This window comes from Aquarana catesbeiana, linkage group LG09 (assembly GCF_042186555.1).
Source record: "Aquarana catesbeiana isolate 2022-GZ linkage group LG09, ASM4218655v1, whole genome shotgun sequence".
Classification (NCBI taxonomy): domain Eukaryota; kingdom Metazoa; phylum Chordata; class Amphibia; order Anura; family Ranidae; genus Aquarana; species Aquarana catesbeiana.
The window spans coordinates 25437373-25447591 of record NC_133332.1 but is presented as its reverse complement, the minus strand read 5'-3'; the positions used below and the strand labels follow the sequence as shown (position 1 = coordinate 25447591).

Here is a 10219-nt window from a genome sequence, read left to right as displayed (position 1 = left end):
CTTACAATTGTTAATAGCAACATGAAGCTAAAGGATGGAAAATACTTTACAAAGAGGTTTTTGGTTGAGTTGGGTTTTGATTGGTAGGGTGGGTTCTTTTGAAGAAAAACATTAGACGGGTTCTGTGATGAATTGTTGTGATAAGTATTATTATGTGATAAGCACTGAACAAATTCTTTAATAGTTCTACGTAAAAAATTTGTTTTTCAAACAGAAGCAAGATGTTATAATTTTGATGGATGTTCACAATAGCACATACAGTGGAACATCGGTTTGCGAGTAACGCGGTTAACGAGCGTTTCGCAAATCGAGCACTGTATTTCTCAAAATCCTAACTCGGTTTGCGAGTGTTGTCTCGCAAAACGAGCAGGATTCAGGCCAAAAGCGGTGTGCGGTACCGCTTTTGGCCAGAGGTGGGGGGGCGCCGGAGCCGAGCTGAGGCGAAAGTCGCCGATCGGCGCCGTTCGGCCAAAAAGGCCAGAGGACAGTTCGGCTGATCTCGGCAAACCTCGGAAAGGTTTGTGAACGGAGTCTTTCTGAGGTCTGCCAAGGTCAGCCGAATTGTCCCTCGGGCCTTTTTGTCCGTTTCTGAGGCTCTCCGGCGCCCCCCCGCCTCTGGCCGCATGCGGTATTACATCCCATTGAAGTCAATGCGGAACTAATTATTTTCGTTTCCATTGACTTCAATGGGAAATCTCGCTTTAATATACGAGTATATTGAATTACGAGCATACTCCTGAACGGATTATGCTCGTAATCCGAGGTATCAGTGTGTCCATGTGTTGTACAACTTGGTGTAGGGTTGACCATGTGGCCTAATGGATAAGGCGTCTGACTTCGGATCAGAAGATTGAGGGTTCGAGTCCCTTCATGGTCGCTTTTGCACTTCTGCTAGTTATTTGAAGGTAAACTCAAGACTTCTAGATAAAGGAATCCTGATTGACTATCAGATATTGTATAATATTGCTGTACAAAAAGAGAACACAAATGCTCATATTTGTTGTATGTTAGGAATAAACTGGAGTTAAGTATAGCCATATTCTACCTGTAATTTTTCATTGAAGATTAGAAAATAAAACAAAATATCACATTGTATAAATATGTCTAAACTTCCACAACACATATAATATAGCTTAATATTAATCTTGGGGCCAGATCTCATAATAAATGGTGTTTTTTTCATTTCGACTCGAGTGGAAGTAAACCCATTGATTTCATAGTTTCAAAAACAGGTAACATTCCCGGCATGCCGGAAATGCTAGCTGTCATATTGATTGTGCTCTCAACCAAACTGTCAAACCATCCAATGGCTGGTGTCAAAACGGATCACATGTGCAGCAGCATGGCAATTGCAAATTAAACAGAGGCCAAGATGGCAGCTTCCTTGGCTGAAAACGATAGGAGGGTTTACTTCCACTTTTTCATTAATGCAGCTCTCCAGAATGTCCAGGTGTAATGGTTTCTATAGTTGTCCCATGTCTTCCCAAACATGAGTTGAAATCTATTTAAAAGAGAAGTTCAGGTTTTTTTTTTTGTTTCTTTTTAGGAATTACACATACCTAGGTGAACGCAGCATCTGTCCCCCTCCGGCTCTAAGACTGAGAACCGAGCGATCAAACACAGCTGATCGCTTAGTTCTCAGAGCTCCACGAGCAAAGAGCCGATCACTGTCAGTCACCACTGTCTGCTCTGGGTCCCCAAGAGATTTCCTTAATTTGCAGGGATTTCCTCTCATTTCCTGTTTGGCTATGGGACAGGAAGTGAAGGGAAATCTCCGCATTGGGACACAGATGGTAAAAAAATATCTGACAACGGTTATAATCCTCCCTTACTCTATTCAAAATGAAAAAAAAACAAAAACAATTTGCCTATAGTTCTACTTTAAGGCCCCTTTCACACTGGGTCGGGGGCGGCGTCATGGTAAAACGCCTCTATTGTTAGCGGCGCTTTACCGTCAGTATTCGGGTAAAACCGCCCTGCTAGAGGCAGAGAAAGGGTTAAAAACCACCGCAAAGTGCCTCTGCAGAGGCGCTTTGCCGGCGGTATTGCCGCGGTGTCCCATTGATTTCAATGGGCAAGAGCGGTGGAGGAGCGGTATACACACCGCTCCTTCTCCACTCCAAAGATGCTGCTAGCAGGATTTTTTTTACCGTCCTGCCAGGGCACCGCTCCAATGTGAAAGCCCTCGGGGCTTTCACATTGGAGACAAAGCAGCGGCACTTTCAGGTCGGTTTGCAGGCGCTATTTTTAGCGCAATAGCGCCTGCAAACCGCCCCAGTGTGAAAGGGCCTTAAGTCCAAGATGAATAAAAGATGGTGGCAATAGGCTTTCACTCATACATAAACAGCACATTCTTCAGGGGGTGTCATATATTTCTGATGGGTAAATATGTAAGAACCACATATAAACCAAAAAACGTCAGAAGTTTACTGCCGCAGTTGTCAGGATGGCCAATTGGTCTAAGGCACCAGACTCAAGAGTTGTTCTCTTCCTCACAGTTGGGTGTTTTGGTCTCCGAATGAAGGCGTAGGTTAAAACCCTACTTCTGACAATGCGCTTTTCTTAAGTTGCATTATAAAGTATTTATCACATCAACTCTTCAAAGAATTGATCTTGTATATCTAGAGTCATACCTCATGTACTTCTATTGTTGCTGTCCCATTTGTCCTTGTAGCCTGTGTTTGCATAACACGTATGTCCATGTCAGTTCCACCTAAGCAGCCACCCTTACAGGCATGCTCCCGGCTGGGACTATGAAGGTTTGGGAGGAGGGACCAGCTGATGTTCTATAAAAGCAGGGTTGGGTGCAAAGAACTATGGGGCATGTAGTCCTGACACTCAAGAGGTCAGATGAGACTAGTGCAAAATACCTGATTACACTTATTGGTTAATCACACATCCTGTAAATGACCTAATAGTTGTCAGGATGGTTGAGCAGTCTAAAGCGCCAGGCTCAAGAATTGTCCTCTTTTCCAGAGTTGGGTGTTCTGGTCTCTGAATGGAGTTGTGGGTTTAAATCCCACTTCTGACAACATTCTTTTCTCACCCATTTAATGTCACTTCACAGCCCCACCAGTCAATGCTCAGCTCTACCAAGAACCACTTTATATGGGTTTTCATAGACTTGGGAAAGGTTAGAACTTTGATCAGATTTTTTTTATTCCTGTATATGACCCCATTGTTTAACCACTTCAATACCGGGCATTTTCACCCCCTTCCTGCCCAGGCCAATTTTCAGCTTTCAATGCTATCATGCTTTGAAAGACAATTGCGCGGTCATACAACTGTACCCACCTGACATTTTGATCATTTTTTTTCCCCACAAATAGAGCTTTCTTTTGGTGGTATATGATCGATCATCTCAACGGTTTTTATTTTTTGCACTATAAACAAAAAAAAGACTGACAATTTTGAAAAAAAACACAATATTTTTTACTTTTTGCTATAAAAAATATCCCAATTTAAAAAAAAAACAACTTTTTTTTCCCTCAGTTTAGACCGATATGTATTCTTCTACATATTTTTGGTTAAAAAATCGCAATAAGTGTATATTGATTGGCTTGCGCAAAAGTTATAGCACCTACAAAATAGGGGACGGATTTATGGCTTTTTAAAATTTTTTAATTTTTTTACTAGTAATGGCGGCGATCTACAATTTTTGTCAGGCCTGTGATATTGCGGCAGACAGATCAGACAGTTTTGACACTATTTTGGGACTATTCACATTTATACAGCAGACAGTGCTATAAAAATGCACTGATTATTGTATAAATGTCACTGGCAGGGAAGGGGTTAACACTAGGGGGCGATCAAGGGATTAAATGTGTTACCCAGGGAGTGATTCTAACTGTGGGGGGAGGGGACTGACTGGGGGAGGTTACCGATCGGTGTTCCTCTGTACTAGGAACACACGATCAGTCTCCTCTCCCCTGATAGGACGTGGATCTGTGTGCTTACACATACAGATCCACGTCCCTGCTCTGTGACCGGCAATCGTGGGTGCCAGGCACGTGCATCGGCTCCCGAGTGACACGGTGGCTGCCCAGGATAAGAGAGACATCTTACGACCGTCATTTGACTATACGCGGGATGGGAACAGGTTAGGCTTCAACTGCCTGGAAGACACAGGACTACAATACATTTTTTTATAAAAATAACAAACATGCTATACTTACCTGCTCTGTGAAGTGGTTTTGCACACAGTCGGAGCTCCTGGCTACTCCCTCTTGACCAGTTCCCCCAATATCAAGCCACTTGCTATGGGGGCGCTGGTGAATGTAGCACCCGAACCTCGCTCTATGCGTCCATAAGACAAATAGAGCTGTTGCTTGGCCGGCCCCCTGCTCTCTCCTCATTGGCTCACTGGCTGTGGTTGTATAGAAGTGGGGCCAGTGGTTCCCGCTGCTGTCTTAGCCAATGAGGAGAGAGAGACCTGGGACAGCCGAGGCTTCCGTGCACATTGCTGGATCAAGAGGGGGGTTCCGGTGAGTACTGGGGGGGGGGGCAGCACACAGAAGCTTTTTTATAAACTTGTTAATCAATTGTATATATAAAATTATACCTCCTGTACTTCTATTGTTGCTGTCCCCTTTGTCTTTGCAGTTTGTGTTTGCAAAACATGTATGCCCCTGTCAGTTACACCTTCAAGATGGCTCTTCTACCATGTAGGGTCTTCCTGGGGTCCCATCACAGCCACCCAGACATGCATGTTCCTGTCAAAGACTGTAAAGGTTTGGGAAGAGGGACCAGCTGCAAAGAATCATGGGACATGTCGTCCTGACACGTGAGGTTATCTTACAACAGTGCACACTCCCCCATCTGGAAGTTCTATAAAAATGGGGTTGGACATATAGAACTATGGGGCATGCAGTCCTGCAGCAGGAGGTCACCCAACAATAACCAATTACACTTATTGGTGTAAGGTGCCAACCTCAAGAATTATCCTCTTCCCAACAGTTGGGTCTTCTGGCATCCGAATGGAGGTATTGGTTCAAATCCCACTTCTTACAGTAACCTTTTCTTACCCATCAAATGTCACTTTGCTGCAAAACAAACAGCCCCACCAGTCAAAGCTCAACTCTACCAAGAGCCACTTTATATGGGTTATTATTGACTTGGGAAAGGTTAGAGCTTCTATCAGGTTTTTATTCCTTACACGCTTGCTCCCAGCTAGGACTATGAATGTTTAGGAGGAGGGACCAGCTGAAGTTCTATAAAAGTGGGGTTGGACGTAAAGAACTATGGGACATGTAAGCCTGATGCTGGAGGTCACCCGAGAATAGTGCATACTACCTACATGACACAGCCTCAATGAGGTCAACCACTTGTCAGGATGGCCGAGCGGTCTAAGGCGCCAGACTCAAGAATTGTCCTTCTTCCCAACAGTTGGGTGTTCTGGTCTCCAAATGGAGGCGTGGGTTCAAATCCCACTTCTGACAATATTATTTTCTTACCTTTTTGATGTCACTTCCCTTTAAAACAAACAGCGCCACTAGTCAAAGCTCAACTTTACAAAGAGTCACTTTATATGGGTTTTTATAGACTTGGGAAAGGTCAGAACTATAATTTTCTTATTCCTGTATGTGACCCCATTGGTTAGATTTCAACTTCCAGGAAGACACAAAACTGCAAGAACAACCTAAAAGAAATCCAAGACCCATCCCACCCGTCCATTTGCATTGAGTTGAAGTGTTTGTCACCCCAACATATCATCTTCCCGATATGTGGCTGCTGTACCATGTACTTGTATGAGTAAGTCTCCTGTTCTCTTTGTATTGCTTCCTTTGTGTGAAACCCCTGGTGTTCCTGACAGCCCTTCATCTGGAAATTTAGGGAAGTGCCATAAGAAATAGGATGGGCTGAACACATTTTAAGTAGGCAAAGGCAAGCTTTGGGGCAAAATTCTGCTAAAAAGCCTGACAATTGTTAATAGCAACATGAAGCTAAAGGTGAAAATACTTTACAAAAAGGTTCTTGGTTGAGTTGGGATTTGATTGGTAGGGTGGGATCTTTTGAATAAAAGCATTAGATGGGTTCTGTGATAAGTATTATTATGTGATACAAATTCCATAATAGTTCTAGGTAAAAACTGTGTTTTTTTCAATTTTGATCGTCTTTAGCAATCCTCAAGCCCATATCATTGTGTCCATTTGTTTTAAAAGTTGGACTAGAATCGACTGTGTGGCCTATAAGGCACCTGACTTTGGATCAGAAAATTGAGGGTTTGAGTCCCTTCTGCTAATTATTTGGAGTGAACCAAACACTTCTAGATAAAGGAATCCCGATTGACTATCAGATATTGTATATGCTGTACAATAAGAAACTTTAAATGCTGATATTGTTAGGAATGAACTGGGGTTAAGTGTAGCCATATTCTACTTGCAATTTTTTTTATTGAGGATTAGAAAATAAAACAAAAGAACACATTGGATAAAAAAGTCTAAACTTTCACAACACATATAATATAGCTTAATATAAATCTTGGGGCCAAATCTCATAATAAATGTTATTTCTTCAAATTTTATTTAAATGTAAGGCAATGCAACTCTGACACACAAATGTTGCAACACACCACACCATCAAAAAAACTAAAAATTGCAGTCAAATTATTATTTTTGTCTATTTTTGGGTGTTCAAAGAAATAGGCTGTCTTAGAACTTAACCATAACAACGTGATTAAAAAAAATTATGTTCTTTAGCAAGGAACATACATTTCACATTATTAATTATGCTACCAAAATTAGTGTTTGCTGTAAATTGTCTCCAGCATTGCCCCTGTTTCTTCAAATTTCGAAATTGAAACATATTGTAATACATACAGTAAGGTATACAAGTGAAAAAAGGATGATGATTCCTACTTAGACTGCTTTATAAAATAGAATACAATAGAATATAACAGAATAGAATATAAAAGAATAAAATAGAATAAAGCAGAATGGAATAGAAAAGAATAGAATTAAAAACAAAAAAAATAGAATAGAAAAAATAGAATAGATTAGAATACAATAGAATAAAATAGAACGAATATAGCAGTCTTCTGAAATTCGAACTTCAAAATTGAATTTCAAATTTCAAATCGATTTGAAAATAACGAACATATGAAATGAATTCCGAAAATGAATTTTTTCAACAAAATTAATATGGCAAAACAATCTTATTAACTTAACAAACGAATCTGAAACAAAACAAATTTTTTTGTTATGCACCTCTCTAGTTCAAATCTCACTGACAGTGTACTTTTCTTAACATTATATTTTAATGTAATTATCACAAAAGCTCTTCAAAGAATTCATCTAATCTAGCAGAAGTGCAAAACCATAAGGCCCGGTTCACACTGGCGCAACTTGTACTCCGACTTTGAGAGCACATGTCGCATCCCATTAAGTGCAATGGAACTGTTCTAATAGGAGCGAGTCACGGTGACTTCGAAAAAGGTTCTTGTACTAATTTTGGTGTGAATTCGCATGACTTGTGTTTTAATGAAGTTTTGCCGGGATATCAGCTTTAAGATTACATGACTTTGAAGTCCTAGCAGTGTGAACCAGGCCTTAAGAGACTTGAACCATCTGCTCTGAAGTCAGGTACCTTATCTATTAGGCCACATGCTCAAACACATCCATAAGATCAAAGAAAATGTACACAATTATATGGACTATTAATAAAAACACTTAAAAAATTACCATGTTACATATATTTTATATATATAGTAAGTTGTTAACATAGAATATTAAGAAGTTTGATCTACTCCCTAATAGTGAAAAAAGTGCAGATCATATTGACCTCAAAACAACAACTCAATATGGGTCCTGATCTACAATAGAACATATGGTCAGGATGGCCGAGCGGTCTAAGGCGCCAGACTCAAGAGTTGGCCTCTTCCCAGCAGTTGGGTGTTCTGGTCTCCAAATGGAGGCGTGGGTTCAAATCCCACTTCTGACACAGTAATTTTCTTGTAGTGGTTCTATAGGCTCAAGGATTTTTACCTTCATGGTAAAAAACCTACTGTGTGCAGCAGGCTCCCGAATACTTACCTGAGCCCCATCATTTACTGTACAAAATAAGGTCCGTGGACCAAAGGGTGAGTACATGGATTGAAAACTGGCTACAAGGACGAGTTCAGAGGGTGGTGATAAATGGGGAGTACTCAGAATGGTCAGGGGTGGGTAGTGGGGTTCCCCAGGGTTCTGTGCTTGGACCAATCCTATTTAATCTGTTCATAAATGACTTGGGGGATGGGGCAAACAGTTCAATCTCTGTATTTGCAGATACTAAGCTAAGCAGGGCAATAACTTCTCCGCAGGATGTGGAAACCTTGCAAGAAGATCTGAACAAATTAATGGGGTGGGCGACTACATGGCAAATTAGGTTTAATGTAGAAAAATGTAAAATAATGCATTTGGGTGGCAAAAATATGAATGCAATCTATACACTGGGGGGAGAACCTCTGGGGGAATCTAGGATGGAAAAGGACCTGGGGGTCCTAGTAGATGATAGGCTCAGCAATGACATCCAATGCCAAGCTGCTGCTAACAAAGCAAACAGAATATTGGCATTAAAAAGGAGATCAACTCCAGAGATAAAACGATAATTCTCCCGCTCTACAAGGCTCTGGTCCGGCCGCACCTGGAGTATGCTGTCCAGTTCTGGGCACCAGTCCTCAGGAAGGATGTACTGGAAATGGAGTGAGTACAAAGAAGGGCAACAAAGCTAATAAAGGGTCTGGAGGATCTTAGTTATGAGGAAAGGTTGCCAGCACTGAACTTATTCTCTCTGGAGAAGAGACGCTTGAGAGGGGATATGATTTCAATGTACAAATACCGTACTGGTGACCCCACAATAGGGATAAAACTTTTTAATAAAACGTAGCCACTCATTAAAATTAGAAGAAAAGAGGTTTAACCTTAAACTACGTAGAGGGTTCTTTACTGTAAGAGCGGCAAGGATGTGGAATTCCCTTCCACAGGCGGTGGTCTCAGCGGGGAGCATTGATAGTTTCAAAAAAACTATTAGATAATCACCTGAATGACCACAACATACAGGGATATACAATGTAATACTGACACATAATCACACACATAGGTTGGACTTGATGGACTTGTGTCTTTTTTCAACCTCACCTACTGTGTAACTATACAATCCAGTGATGTGCATGAAGGCACGTACGCATGTTAAGAAGATTGGGAGAAAAAATTTGTACGACAAACGATCGGCCAATTATCTGATTGTTAGTGTAGTGCTTTCGACAGCCTATTCAGACTTGCGGGCTCAAAATTTTTTATCATAAGTGAACATAACGTCTGATTTTCGTTTAATTAGTACAATTAGCACAGTTTTCATCCGAAAAAAATCATAAGAGCAAGACTACGCATGCCCGGAAACGAAAGAATACATTACAAAACAATTGAACACATTACATCACTTCCAAAGTTGTATTCTGTTGTACAAAAATTTTCGTAAGTTAAGTAACCTCTTCATTTTCGATATGAGTCTGGCATGCAAAAAAAAAAAATCAGATGATTATTCGTCCAATAATCTCATCGTGTGTACCAGGCTTCAGAGTCTGGGCTCTCCGGGGACTCTCCTCCTCATTGGCTGAGACAGCCAGTGAGCCAATGAGAAGAGAGTGGGGACGGGGCAGAGCTGCGGCTTGGGAGCGAGCCTGCTCGGGTGCTCTCACAGCAAGCTGTTTGCTCTAGGGGCACTTGGCAGGAGGGTGAAGCCAACAGTGCCAGTGGGGCCTGAAAGAGGAGGATCGGGGCTGCTCTGTGCAAAACCACTAAACAGAGCACGTAAGTATAATGTTATTTTTTCAAATGATAACTTGCATTATATTAAAATGGAATTTGTCTAATATAGCAGAAGTGCATAAAAACAACCATGAAGGGACTCGAACCCTCAATCTTCTGATCCGAAGTCAGACGCCTTATCCATTAGGCCACACGGTCTCCTATGTTGAACTGGCCAAAGCAAATTTACACAATTATAGGGGCGAATGTTAAAGACAATTTAAAATGTCTAATCCTCAAAGCAAACTCACCCATCCATTCATGTCTCCATGCTTTATTATGCTAAGAAACCACAGTGGAAAACACCCCCTAGCATTTCTAGCCCTGGCCATCTTAAGTAAGGGCCTTTACCCAAGATGGTTAGGGACAGAAATGCTAGGGGAGTGTTTTCCACTGTGGTTTTCAAGCAAAATAAATCATGGAGACATGGATGG

The 10219-nt window shown here is 41.4% G+C and overlaps 4 non-coding genes across 4 annotated transcripts; 3 read left to right on the top strand and 1 right to left on the bottom strand.

Annotated features, from left to right (window-relative positions):
* Positions 1 to 804: 804 nt before the first annotated feature.
* TRNAR-UCG (transfer RNA arginine (anticodon UCG)) lies at positions 805 to 877 on the top strand. Its single transcript has one exon. It is a non-coding gene; the product is annotated as a tRNA-Arg (tRNA).
* A 4449-nt stretch (positions 878 to 5326) lies between these two features.
* On the top strand, positions 5327 to 5438 carry TRNAL-CAA (transfer RNA leucine (anticodon CAA)). The gene is made up of 2 exons: positions 5327 to 5364; positions 5393 to 5438. It is a non-coding gene; the product is annotated as a tRNA-Leu (tRNA).
* Positions 5439 to 7827: 2389 nt separating this feature from the next.
* Positions 7828 to 7938, top strand: TRNAL-CAA (transfer RNA leucine (anticodon CAA)). Its single transcript has 2 exons — positions 7828 to 7865; positions 7893 to 7938. It is a non-coding gene; the product is annotated as a tRNA-Leu (tRNA).
* A 1933-nt stretch (positions 7939 to 9871) lies between these two features.
* Positions 9872 to 9944, bottom strand: TRNAR-UCG (transfer RNA arginine (anticodon UCG)). The gene has a single exon. It is a non-coding gene; the product is annotated as a tRNA-Arg (tRNA).
* Between the last annotated feature and the right edge of the window lie 275 nt (positions 9945 to 10219).